General features: G+C 29.2%; 1 protein-coding gene and 1 long non-coding RNA gene across 3 annotated transcripts in view; one reads left to right on the top strand and one right to left on the bottom strand.

Annotated features, from left to right (window-relative positions):
• The window catches only part of LOC128667631 (uncharacterized), a 176292-nt gene that overhangs the window by 72909 nt on the left and 88942 nt on the right, over positions 1-14441 (bottom strand). The window contains exon 3 of the long non-coding RNA XR_008403575.1: positions 2319-2426. This is a non-coding gene — a long non-coding RNA (uncharacterized LOC128667631). The remainder of the gene's footprint in view (positions 1-2318; positions 2427-14441) is intronic.
• Positions 1-14441, top strand: part of LOC103568162 (neuroligin-4, X-linked) — a 132435-nt gene that overhangs the window by 32953 nt on the left and 85041 nt on the right. The window lies entirely within an intron of this gene.

Below are 14441 nucleotides of genomic sequence, written 5' to 3'. Positions count from 1 at the left end.
CTCGACAATAAATCAGTTAGAAAGTGTCGCAACCCTCTTTAAGAAGGATAAAACCCACTCGTACTTTATTACATATTTATATTTTTTTTAACACTTTCATCTGTAAGGCGGATGGCTGATGTCTTTTCTCTAGAGGTTTTGTCACCCTGGTTGAAGTGAAGATCAAAAACAAAATCGTTTGTGTTAAATTTTTATGCGACTCGATAAGCTGATACTGACAACATCGACCGTTAAATTTTCGAATAAAAAGAATAAAATTTTTTATCTACGTATTTTAATTTTTGTAGTCAATTTTTTTTTCCTAATGGCGTTGAATACTGACTCAAAAAATTATGTTTATTTAATTACACGGTATTGAAAATTTTAATTACTCAAAATTTAGTATTTATTAATTTTGTTTTTAATTTAATTTTTTTTTTTTTTTTTTTTTCAAAAAATAAATCTACTAAAAATAACCAAAGAACATAATCTTGCAACTAACAATTTTTGGATATTTTTTTTTCAACAATTTAATTAAAAAAAAAAAAAAAAAAAATATGCACATGTAGAAAATTAAAAAAGCTACATGTGTAATTTTCTGAAATATTTTTTTTTAAATTTAGCTTTTTTAAAAAAATAAAATTATTAAACGTCTGCTAACTTTAGTATCATTTAATTTAACTCACAACGAAAGTTAAAAATTAAAATACGAACTATTATCAACATAAAAAAAATTTTTTTACTGTGTACGCTTGAAGTTATTTGATACTTAATTATTAACGATGACTTAACGATCAATCAGAATGTAAAATTCAGATGCATACTGTTCCATTAGTAAAATCGTCAACTTTAGCTTTGTCGACTTTGTCACTTCACTCTTGTCTCATTTTCCTTCACAGAGAGTGAGAACTGAGGACTGTGGATGGGACTAGAGAAGCGGAATATAGCTTTCATCTATCTCGTCTCCATTTCATGACGACCTCTAATTTTAATTAGAAACCTTCCACGTGGTATAATTGCAGTAGTGCTGACGTGGTGTGAATCCGCATTGCACAGACTCACTACACACTAAAATTTCGTTACCATCACGTTACATTCCGAGCATTTTCGACGAATGAAAGTGTGACTTTAAAGGATCTACAGATAGAAGATTCACGAGTACTCCTTTTACTTAGTTTATAATATATATACATTATGTATACTAAGATTGCGGCTACTAAATTAATTAATTAATTTTTCTAAATGTTTCTTTTTCTCTATTGCAATTTCGATAGCACAAATAAATAAATTAACTTTTTATACGAGGGAGGAATCGCACTGACGCATTCAATCAGCTTTATAGCCAAATGTAATATTGATTGTTTGAAAAAGCGGCTCTATATATTTTATATCAGACGGCAAACATATCATGGGTTTAAAAAATTTTTATCTATATCTGTGTCCATCCAATTTGATGTTTGTGCTATTTTAACATTTGTTTAAATTGTTATTAAAAATTTATATATATCAGCAATATTTGAAATATATTTAGGTTGATTTCGTATATGGAGTGAACTGACTACTGTTCGACAAAATGTTTTAATTAATTGATTACTTCCGTCGTTATAATAAACTTGGAAACTTTATTTTTGCTTTATATATCTTTCAAAAAATTTGATTATCATCACATTGAAATATTAGACTGATGATATAATTAATTTTGTAAGTATAATGTATATATTATCAGATAATATCTCCTCTGCCATTACGCAGGCATATTGGATACAGACGAAAGGCGAAAAACTTATAAAATTAATAAACTTGCTGACCTTTGTCACTAACAGTAAGCAAAAGTTTTCCTTGTAATTGCATACTATACTTTTTTTTTTTTTTTTTTTTTTTATTCCTAATAATTTTTTTTTTTGAGAATGTGAAAATTTCCAACAATATAGCGTATGTGTGTTCATATATATATATATATATATATATATATATATATATATATATATATATATATATATATACCCGTACAAAATTTTTATCACTAATTGTATGATTGGTTTAACTCAAATTAAATAATTGAATTTATATTCCGACGAACGATTTCATATTTACATTCATTTTTCAAATTAATATTTAATATTTACATCAAATAGAAATATTTTCATAATATAACGATATTTAAAGTGATTTTAATTTAAATGAATGGTAAATAAATTGTAAAAGTACCGCTTTGAAAGTTATAATATTGACTTTTCACTAAACGACATGACATTTATGATATAAAAAAATAAGTTAGGTATGAAATAGAGATATAAATTAATAGTGATTAAAGAGATAGTAAACAGAAAAAAACTCACCAGCTCAGCTTGTTAGAGACGTGTGCGCGAAAAACTACCAATAAGCCGATTATCGAGAAGGGAGCGGCATAAAGTGAAATCCTCAAAGCATGAATCTTCTCGTTTCTCCTGTTAAAAATATAAAATCCCAATGTATTAAATTGATATGGATACAACAAGAAAAAATACGACTGATAGAATTGCTAGTTTGTATGTTTTTGAGATATTTTTATTTTGCTTTGAGAATAACTGTTACAAATCGCAGCAATTACGAGCGAAACTCGCCAAGTTTAATTACTACGGCAGAATATAAAATTTAATAAAAACAGCGGATACGCAAATGTTAGTAAAAAAAAATTTTTTTTGTAATTAAATCAATGTCGAACGAGTTATCGAGGTTATCCAACTAAATAGTGTTATCACAAAAAATTAATAAATGTCAATATGAATAAAAAGTGTCGTGAAATTTTTTAAGTAAAAAATAAAACTGTTCAATTAAATTTATCTATAAAAGTAGCATAGAAAAATAGTAAGTCAACTGCAAATGTCACTGTTACAAAAAATAGAAAAAAACAATTTTTTTATGCTTTAAATTGTGATTCTCAATTAGTTTAATTTTTATAATTTGCAGGAATGAAAATTTTTATTTCTAATCCGCTGAATATTTTGTGCTAATTTTTGAATAAAATAACAACAATCATTGTCACAAAAAAAAAAATTTTTATCATTTTTATTTAAAGTCATAGCCTCGATTATCGTAACCATGTTTGAAGAGTTCATAATGTTACGGTTTATATTAAATTAGCAGAATATTAAACAAAAATTTTTTACCACAATGACGTGCCGTCTTGTACGACATAAGTATATACTAGGTATGTTAATAATTAAGTAAAAATATAAATTAATCAAGTGTTAATGGAATTCTAATTAAAAGATCAATGAGAAAGTTTAGTGTGTAAATATGTATCACACAAAAAGTTACAGTTGAGCGACGGTAGAAATGAGCATCGAACCGAACATCCACAATTCAGCATGTCAAGAACGCGTCAATGCAATAGCAAAGTTCGTCATCATAGTGTACAGCTTCATATTCCCTAAGGATCAAGGGAATTGTCCTGGCTGTCGCATTGCCTGCGGACTCTTCCAACACATAAATAAATACGTGACTGTATAAATACTCTTATATATAAATATATGTATATAATATTTATATTATCCATAAAATAAATGGTATATATATATATATATATATATATATATATATATATGAATATGAATTATTATCGGCTGAATAATTCACTTAAATAATAATTCGTATTAATAATAGAATTATTATTTAAAATTCATATTGAAAATTCAGAATAAAATATATCTATGATAAACATAAATGTAACACGCACCAACCATTCGTTTATCAATTTATCATATCGAAGTCGGGCGGCGACTGAGTTTAATCATGCACGTGATCGTTCAATGCATTTCACCCGGAGCTACGGCTCATCTGGGAATTCATTTTGTTGAATTTCCGGAGGCAATCCGCACGCGCCAATTCATACGTTTCGACGTTCAATACATCGATATATATATAAATATATATCTGTATGTAATCGCAATAGTTGTAGTTGTAGTTGTTGCATGAAGATCGACAGAATCAAATGACGTCCAAATACACGTACTGAATATTCTCTATATTGCTGAAGATATTTACGGTCTAATGATACACGTCCATCTAAATTTTGTAATTACTGTGTGATTTAAATCCGTCTTTACTTTATCGGTTTACTGTAATTAGTAATTAGATGATTGGGACATTCAAATTAAACTACTGATGATGAGTTTTAATCAAATGTCAGCTACTATTTTTAATATTAAGAGAAAAATTCAGTCAATTTTTAAAAATTAATTCTAAAGCCACCAAATCATTGTTTTATCTGTAATTGATGGTATATATTTTCATTATGAAATATAATTTATCAGAAAAATGAGTAAATGTTACTTTGATTGACTGAGCTAATATAAATTTTTTTATTATGAGATAAAAAAATTTTTATATATTTATTCTCATAATGGAAAAAAGATTTCTTCTAGATCAAGATTAATTTCAGGTCGGGTAGATAAAATATATAAGACAACGGATTAATAAAATACGTGACGTGTGTGACACTAGTGCTGTAAATCATGTGACTTTCACCGTAGACAATAATATACGTGAGGAAAAAAAGAGAGTGTAAAAATAAATAAATATATATTTAGAGAGAGATATATTTGATGAGTATTTATAATTTAGTGTGTGATATATTTTTGTTGAGATTTATGTGACATCCGTGATTGGGTTGATGATTGAACGAAAAAAAATATTATCAAATTTGTTCTGTTGTGTGTTTGCTGAAAATTAAACTCGAAACTGAACAGTATAACAGCGAAATGGCGAGTTGCCCACTTTACCCGGTATCAAGTAACGGAAGTTAAGTAAGACGGACGAGGAAGTTTCTCGTGCTATAAATTTAAAGATAGCTTGCTTGAATGTCAGTCGGACTTTACAGACTGACTTGAATCTCTACTTGACTGCACTGAGTCGTGATGAAATGAACAGTGTTTGGATATACGAGTTTCTATTGTTACCTTTTCTTATGACGTCATCCACAGACTTTCAAACAATTTTCTGATGAGTTTTATTATCCGATAAAATTATAGATTTTTTTTTTCTCGAAATGTCTGACTAAAAACTTTTCCTTCTACTTGAAGAGTATTTATTATTTAATACAAATGAAATGATATATTGAGGAAACAAAATTTTTCTCATGACATTCATTTAAAGTAATAAAATTCTGGTAAAAAATTTTTATAATAAAAATAATAATATTTATTAATCGATTTATTTACTCATCACAAACTATTTTTAAAATAATGTATATATACATTTTACATAGTTTTCAGTGAAAAGGTATATGAAAAATAAAAGCTGTTATAATACAGGGAGTTAAAAAAAATTGTTTATACTGCAATAAAAAAGCATAAATAAATTTTTTTTATAAACAAACAAGAAACATTCGATGAATGAAATAAAGATATTGCCTCGAAAAAATCCGCTGATAAAAATTTTATAAAAATATTTATCTCACTGAAAAATATATCGCATACTTTTAGAGGTGCGTGTATTTTAAAATTTATTTTATAAGTCGCATGCAATGCTCGTTTCATTGCGATAGTATCAAAAATTTAATTCAATGAAAAGCTATTAGCGTAGCTGTAGATCCCTACAAAAAAAATTTTTTTTTTGAAAACTTTATTTTTATAAATTGAAGACTGCAAAATAGAGTGCCCGATAATTTATTTGAAAAAAAAAATAAAATTTTTTTTAAGGTTTTAAATCGCGGGAATTTTTAAATTTAAAAAAAATAAAATAAATATAAATTATAACAAGTACATTATTTGTCGATTATATAGATTACCATAAAACCTCGAAAATAAATTTTACTGAGTAATTAATAATATTTTTTATAATACCCTGCTCAATATTACTCTCGTTAATTATAAATATAATTATTTGTAATAATTAGTAATTGAAGCACGCAGTGATCGATAATATATAATTTAAGAATTATGGATATAAATGATATTAATAAAACAATTTATATGTATGTATATGAATATATAAAATTATCTAGTGGGGTATTTTGTCGGTAGATCGCTTATTAGTATCTTATTACCAATTATATCTTAGTACGATGGAGAAATAAGTAGCGGTTATAGTTACGCTTGCGGTAACACCTTATGTCATGGCTCATGGGTAACTAGTTCTCTCACCAGCGCTTTTCCTCTCACGTTACTGTCATCCGTTCGCAGCTAATATTAGTCCCCCGTGCGGCTCTCAGGGCCGAGTATCATTAGTTGAGATAAATTGCGTTTAACCACACTGCGAATAACTGACTATATATTCAACAGAAACTAGCAAACTGTGGGTGGTCCGTAGACTAGTACACTATTTTCTATAATAAGCTTATCGGAGGTGCGTGGGAGTTTCTCATTAACCAAACGGCTTTTCATTACATCTCATTAAATCCGATTAATGTCCTGGTGAAATTAGTAAACCTTTGACGACACCTATACTGTAAACCGTAATATCAATTTATGTTGTATGGTTGATTTATATCAACTGAGTTAATTATTTTAAAAATTTAGTAATTACACCACAATAGTGGAAGGCTGAATAAATTACGATACGAACGATTAGAAGTTTACTATTTTGATCCTGAGTCCGATAAATCTTTGATTGTAACTTGGGCATAAAAAAAATAAGTCGAATTTTTAAATTTTCATTCGAAAAATTTTTTGGCAAATAGGTGGCTTTAAAAAAATATATATATATGATTAAATTTATTAATATGGTGATTTATGTGTAAATTTAAGTAAAAATTATACTTTTTAATAGACTTTGTGTATAAAGACATAAAAAAAAAAAAAAATTCTGATGGCCCATATTGCCCTCCGTTTACAGTTCAGACAATAAAAATAAATTTAAAAGTGTATTTTTATTGAATATTTATAAATTATATTTTGAGTAAATTTTATGTCATAATAAATCGAAGCCTAATTTTGAGATTAAATGTAAATTTTATGGTTTAATAAAAACGTATAAATAATTCAGTGACGTCTGATGCATAAAAGTTTGATGTAACTCGTAAAATTTAATACAACTCGTATTGTTAAAAATATAACCAAGTATTTTATATTGGTAAAGTGAAAAACTTTTTATACACCTTCCATCTAGTACTTTGACAAGTTTTGCATCAAGTAAATGACAGCATGGCTGCACGAGAAGGTCGTGGGAATTTTAAAGTAAAGTGTGAATATTCTGGTATATGATAATGCTGCAATCGTTACTGTGATGTTACATCTCACTGCAATGTATAAATATATATATATATATATATATGAAGTACGCTTATACTACACTATACACTTGTATTCAGAGGACTATGTATCTAACATTCTTGACTATGACTATACCATACACTATAACGATATATAGAATACGAACGAAGTAAGTGTGTTGAACATGTTCGTTGCAACATGACACTTGGTGGCGTCTAGTAACGCACTCCACCGGATAATTGGACACTTATTCCGACGACGGTGCAACGAATGAGCTACACCAACCCACCGACAAGTTCATTGTACCTCCTTGCAAAAGTTCTCATATAATAATAAATACTCATATTTATTGATTTCTATTGAACTACATACTCGTAACTTTTTTCACATATTTTATTTATGATTAAACATTTTTTTCATATTTTATTACGTTTTTAAAATACATAAAGGATTTTACCTTCATATTAAATTGCCCTCAACTTTGTTCAAATAATTTTTATAAATTTATTTTTAAAGACTTGGAGATTCATGAATATTTTAATTAATATTAATTTAGATTATTTAAAATCCTTTTTTAAATTTAAATTAACAACAAAAACTGAATTTCACGAAAAATAATATATGAAGCTGAAGCTAGCGGCTGTAATAAGAAGCGGCCAGCAATTTTTTGCGTAGCCGCTACTTATTACGGCTGCTAACTTCAGCTTCATAAAACAAAATTGAGCCAATTGGAAATTATTTTGGAAATTGTTAGACAGCAGTTCAAATTTTCAAATTATTTTCTGTCTTAAAAGTAATTATTATGCCGCATTGTTGGTTGGCTTAGAAAAAAGATCTCACGGCGTAGATCCTTGGTACTAATTTCGACGAGACGCGATTGTTAGTGGTGTTGTTCTTGAGACAGTAGCCTCTGGAAATAAAAGCAAACAAATATGCCCAGAGGTAATGAAAAAAGTACCGAGTGGAATAGTGGAATAGTTTGGACGACTACACACAAGCACACATATATCCAGATAAAAGTTTACTATAGATAAAACCTAGATGATCTCTGGCTTTAGATGACTTTAACAAAACAACCAACTTGCCGTTATGATTTTTTCCATTCGGTCATATTATTTTTTTCCCCTTATAACCATCACTATTTTTTCACCCCAAGGATCTATTAAATCTTCCCAATGATGACGTATCTTTTTAACTAAATAAATGAAGACTGCGCAAGACAGAGGCGTGTACGTGCGACGCCTGGAAATCCGGGCTCTTGAGCACACGCACCCTCTAGAGTACAATGCATTGCGAGAAAAAAATAATACGAAAAATAGAAGAGAAAAAAAATAGTAAAGAAAAGAATACGATCATTGAAGACCTTCTTGCGCTACAGTTCACCTTTTTCCATCTTATTCGTCTTTATTTTTATACATTTTTCCCTTTCTCTATTTTATTTTACCATTTCTTATACTCTATTTCTTCGGCGTATCAAGCTACTTCGCGGTCCATTGTCGTATCGCTGCTAGAGTGCCCTTGGGGATATGGTTGACCTGAGCAAAACTCGAAGAGAGTTTTATTTCAAAGAGAAAAAAAAATAAAAATAATAACAATAAATAAAATGAAATAATGACTGAAAATAAATGGCAGAACGAAAAATAAAAAGTTTAAATTATTATTTTTTTCTTTTACTATATTTTAAAAATATATCTGTCAATTTTTGAAGCTGTTAAGTTGATTATTATTGGTTATTGTATTTAAGTTTATTTTATTTTATATCAAATTCAATAACCCGTTGCGGTGAAGAAAAATAAAACCAGAAAATAAATTGAATTTTATAATAATATATAAATTCAACAATGTCCCAGTAGAAAAATAAATTATCAAACTCAATATTTTATGTTCAATATAAAATAATAATTTCGTAAGCCATAAATTCAATAAATTTTTTTTTTATTAAAATATTTAATTGATTCGCTAATTAAAATACCCCGTTAACTTTATCCATTTATCACCCAACAAAACCTCAAATTTATATCTATGTATACATACATATATATACATACATACATGTATGAAGATGTGTAAGCCCATAACGTATTCAGCCAATTTATCTTATTTGCGCCTCTGTAATTCTACACACAACAGACAGCGGGATATGTAATATTTCCTTTTCATGAATCCGCGAGTCGCTGTCTTCTTTCCCAGGTTCACGAAACGAAGGTCGAAAGCACAAGACAAAAAAAAAATTCTATACTAAGTGACATTAAATAAAAAATGGACATAATTCATGTCAGTCGATCGTAATGAATGGAAACTCGATAAAAAGATACGAGGGTAGTCTTGTTCTTAAAATAGAAGCGTAACTTGACAGTGAAAGTATAATTTGGTTGAATTTCCACAATATATATATATATATATATATATATATATATATATATATATATATATATATATGTTAGGTCTATATATGAATCCGTAAAGGAAAATCAGTGGTACGATTAATCGATTTCTCAAGGAAATGCCAAGATAACTCAAGCGTCAAAGATATATCTACATCCGTTTATCTATTTCCGTAGTGCAAGTTCATTGACTTGCAGTTATGATAAATTTATCCTATTTCAGTCAATGATATTCGTCCCTGATGTTGAGAGCAAACCACTAAATTAACATCTTCTACATACTAAAATTACCTATCGATATAAGAAACATAAAAATATTTTTTTTTTTTTTTTTTTTTTTTTACTTCAATTACTTTTACTTATATTTCTTTCACTTTTTATTACTTAAACTTTATTTTATTATAATATTTTTTCTTTTTTTATTAAAAGCGCTATCCAATATAAGATTGAATCTGATTTTATTCTTATCTAGTCTTCTCACTATATCTCTCCAGTAGCGCAGTGATTGTGATTGCATTGGAAAGTGCCTAGTCGATGGTAGTAGTGCCAACGATGATGTGCGGGGTTGGATAGATTCTCTCATTCTTTCTGATCGACGCAGATAGCCAAGTATCGACGACCACATCATACGATCGGAAATAGGATATTTGATTCAACCGATTCGTGCAGACTCCGAGTCCAATATAAGAGGAGACAAGTCTCTATTGCAGTTGTAGAAGAGTGAGAGTGCAGGCAACCAAAAGTATTCGAGATAGGGAACAGAATAGAAAAATTGTTGAGAGAATGTGTGGAAAAAAAAGTTTAAATAAAAAAAAAGTTTTCAGTGAATAAAAAATAGTTAAATAAAGGGGGAAAAAATAAATGGCTTGAAAGCAATTTTTCCGAGATATCACGGTACGTTATCCCTTCGAATGTGATCCAAGTCTTATATATATTTATATATACATATAGGCAAGTACATCATGGAAAACTTCTTTGCCTATCTTTTTCGACGTTTTCAAGTGATACGGTAAAATGTTACTTTTTCTTTACATTTTCTCAGTAACTGTGTATACTTTACGCTCGATGTAAGAACCTACGTGTTCATGAAATCTTACTGGTATCACGTTCACTCTTACTTTTGATACTTGGTTTGCTTCTTCAAGCGATTTATTTTTTTTTCTTTTCCTTTCGTTTTTCACTTCGTCTTGGACTTCCGTTCTCTTAGTACGTATGAGGAGAGACATTTCGGTGATACCGTTGCTCTCGTACCAATCCCAACTGGTGTTTATGTAGCCGACGTGCTCTTGGATAACATTGCACGTCATACATTACCGTACCCGGATATGAAGTGGACGAAGTTCATACTCTGTGCAAACGATATCGAGATATTGTATATATGACAGCTAAAAATATTATTATTACAGTGTGAGAAGTGGTATAATAAGATAAATTGAAAATAAAATATTGGATTATGGGAATTTAATACCTGCGTCATAAAATTTTAAAAATTGTGACCGAGAAAAAATATGAGCCACTTTAGCTGTGAATTCTAAGCCATTCGCAACAAAGTCTTTCGGCATAAAAAATATAAATTTTTAATTTTACTTCCACATAAATTTTTGTAAATAAATTTAGCAGAAAAAAACTTAATATTGTATTATTAATTTATAAGAAACTCAAATATTTGATAAAATTCTTAGAGAAAATATTTATTATAGATAAAATAATAATAAAATGAGCTTAGCAATGTGAAAACTTTAATGAAGATACTTTCTGACGTTTTAAAACAAAACAACATTTGCCTTTTAAGTTTAATTCTGAAGATAAAATTTATATTTTATTTATTTTGTAAGCAATAAACGTCGCGTGTTTATACCGATTTTAAATACTTATACCCCAAGTTTCGAGTTATTTGAATGCTAACCAATAGTTTTACTGTTTCGCTACTAACCGAGCAAACCCATCATCTGTATATACATATATATACTTGGAAAACAAGACAAAAGATAAGCCAGCGTAGTGGATCGCTTGGAATATTTAGTAGTAGACTCTCACTATAAATGGGTAGCCACGTGAAAGCGAAGCCAGTAGCAGTACCAGCAGCAGCAACATCAATACCAGTAGCAGTAGTATTGTATAACGTGGATACAAGTAGTTGTGCCAAGGAAAGAAGCGAAAACTAACGCAGGTTGACAATCTCCAATCTTAAATTTAAACGCCTAAGTCTTGAGCCACTGTCGTGGTTCCTTTATTCACTTCTTTTATCATTTTTTTTTCTTTCATTGTATTTTATTTAACTTTATTTATTTTTACCCACTGCCACTGCAGCCTTAAAACTCAAGAGAGACGTCCAGAGACGAACATAAAAATCCAACACTGAGACAGACTGAAACTTTACGTTTCGCCTTAGCGCGCACCACTGAATATACACTTTTTCTCGGGAACGTTGTTACCCACCTAGCCTTCTCTTTTCTGAGTAAAGAGATAAATTCTAATAAAAAAGATTACCAAGAGTAAATAACTGCAATATAATAAAGAGAAGTCTGAGTAGAATGAACGGCAATGCACCAACAAAAAAGATTTTGTCGAATATTTCAAACGTATACATACACGTTTTTATATTATATTTAATAAATATATCTATATGTGATGTACTTATATTAAAGTACTATTATATGTGACAGAATAATGCATGAAAGTTTAACCGAGTGCCCAATTCAATTTGCCATGAGTTTAAGATTGCGTGTGAGATAACAAGAATCGCACGAAAATAGTCAGTTGCTTTAAGGCTATCAGATAAATTTATCTTTGAATCTGCTCGCGACAACCGGATAAAGAAAATGGGTTTAAGGCAAAAAAAAAAAGAAAGAAGAAAAAAAAGGTAAACGAGAAAAGTAAATTTTCTTATTGGAATCTATGTGAATTTTTCCTGGCCTTACGACCATTGCTGGTATGCTGGTAGTGGATACTCGGCTGTTAGGTTACACGGACGCTGATGGACTTGGATCGTTGTTGAAATTTATCAAATTGACCATTTTCCACGTTGATTCTACCAACGAGCTGTAATGCCACTAAGTGCTATTCTACAATCTTTCAGTTACACTTTTGTTTTTCATTTTATTTTATTTTATTTTTTATCATTTACTCTAATCGGAATATATGTGTCTGGCTAGAGGTTGACATTATCTACTTAAGCTTTTTTAGATTTTTTTATTAAACCTCTCTCTCAATTGGATTTCCCATCCAATATATATTTTATAATTTTAAATCCGTCAAGTAAATTTTTATTAATATATTATATGATATTAATTTATGTAAAAAGTACATTGTGACTTTTTAAAAGGTCCCATTAATATATAATTTATTTTTATTTGATAATAACTAGCGGGTTATGAGGTGAAATATCAGATAATAATGAAAAACAATTTTTTATAATATTCAGATGGTGAAAACAATATCAGTATTATTAAAATAAATGTGATATTCGTATACAAAGACTGTCATAAAAGTGAATGGCCATGAGTTTTAAAAAGTAAAAAGTCCCAGCATCAGCACCAGCACCAGTACCAACAATAGTAGTAGTCGCAGTAGTAGTAATAGTAAAAGTAGTTGTACTAGTAGTAGTAGTAGTAGTATAGTCATAGTAGAAGGAATAGCCGCAGTAGCAGCAGCAGCAGCAACACTTGATTTCATAATTCAACGACTGGAACTACCACTCGCTCAAGTACGCCAGTTACTGTTTTACATACTTTAAACACGCCACAGTAAATCCTTATACTAGTCGGATGCAGCTTTAAATATGAATAGCCCTTAAGTGGAAATAAAAGGTGGCAGTGTATAGTATGAAGGTAGCGGCACAACGGACTGAGCTTTCAAAGCGTCATATCTATGGTCATGAGTATATATATGTATGTATGTATGTATGTATGTATATATATATTGAGTAGTAGAGAAGCCGCACTAAAAAAGAAACCTTGGTCCATACCAAAGGATACGAGGGTTTCCCTTACCCCCTGTCGACTTTACCCAACCCGGTCCCGGTACACTTCGGCAAGTACTTTAGCAACGGCAACGTCGACTAAAGCGGTTAAATAAAAATCCGTTGGCAATTCGCGAGCATGAGAATGAAAGTTATAATGTTGGTAGTGAGGGTGGTTGTAAAGGTATGCGGTGTGTGTTGTAAAATGAGAATTGGTTGAGATGAGAAACTGAGAGCAGTCGAGATAAAAAAAGTACGACCCGGTGAGAGAACACTTTTGTTAAGTTTTAAATCTGCATATGAAAGACTAGCGAGCTCAATTTATTAGCTTCTTCCGCTATTTCACCATCGTAACTTTCATTCTTCAGGTATTTGCTGTAAGTATGACTTTTTTTTTTTTTTTTTTTCATTTAAAAATTTCTTTTGAGTATATTTTAATAGCTTTGGTTTTTAAAGCAATGCCAGTATGAATATATAACTTCTTTCTCGTTTTTTTTTTTTTTTTTTAATTAAAATGTAAAAGTAATAGAAATAAAAAAAAAAAAAAAAAAAAAAAAACAATTTTTTTTTTATCTCAATCAAATTTTTTACGCCAATGAACATCGATATTTAAATATTTATATTTAAAAGAGTGCTCATTTAAAAAAAAAAAAAAAAAAAAAAAAAAGTACTATCAAACATTGTAACACTAGCTTTGAATATTGCAAAAGACATAAAAAATGAAAATCAATTTTACATTAATTATAACGTCAATCAACCGAAATTGCAACTTGATTAAGCAAATAAACAATGAATTTAATTAAGAACGGATTAGTATGATGGAATATTGATTATGAACATACAGTTAACCCTTTCTCCATTAAATAACTCTCAGTTTATAGTATAACTACTACTCGAATCGTGAGAAACTGCAATATATGCACC

The sequence above is a fragment of the Microplitis demolitor genome, chromosome 4, assembly GCF_026212275.2.
Source record: "Microplitis demolitor isolate Queensland-Clemson2020A chromosome 4, iyMicDemo2.1a, whole genome shotgun sequence".
Lineage (NCBI taxonomy): Eukaryota > Metazoa > Arthropoda > Insecta > Hymenoptera > Braconidae > Microplitis > Microplitis demolitor.
The sequence above is the reverse complement of the archived record's forward strand: the minus strand, read 5'-3'. Positions and strand labels throughout refer to the sequence as shown.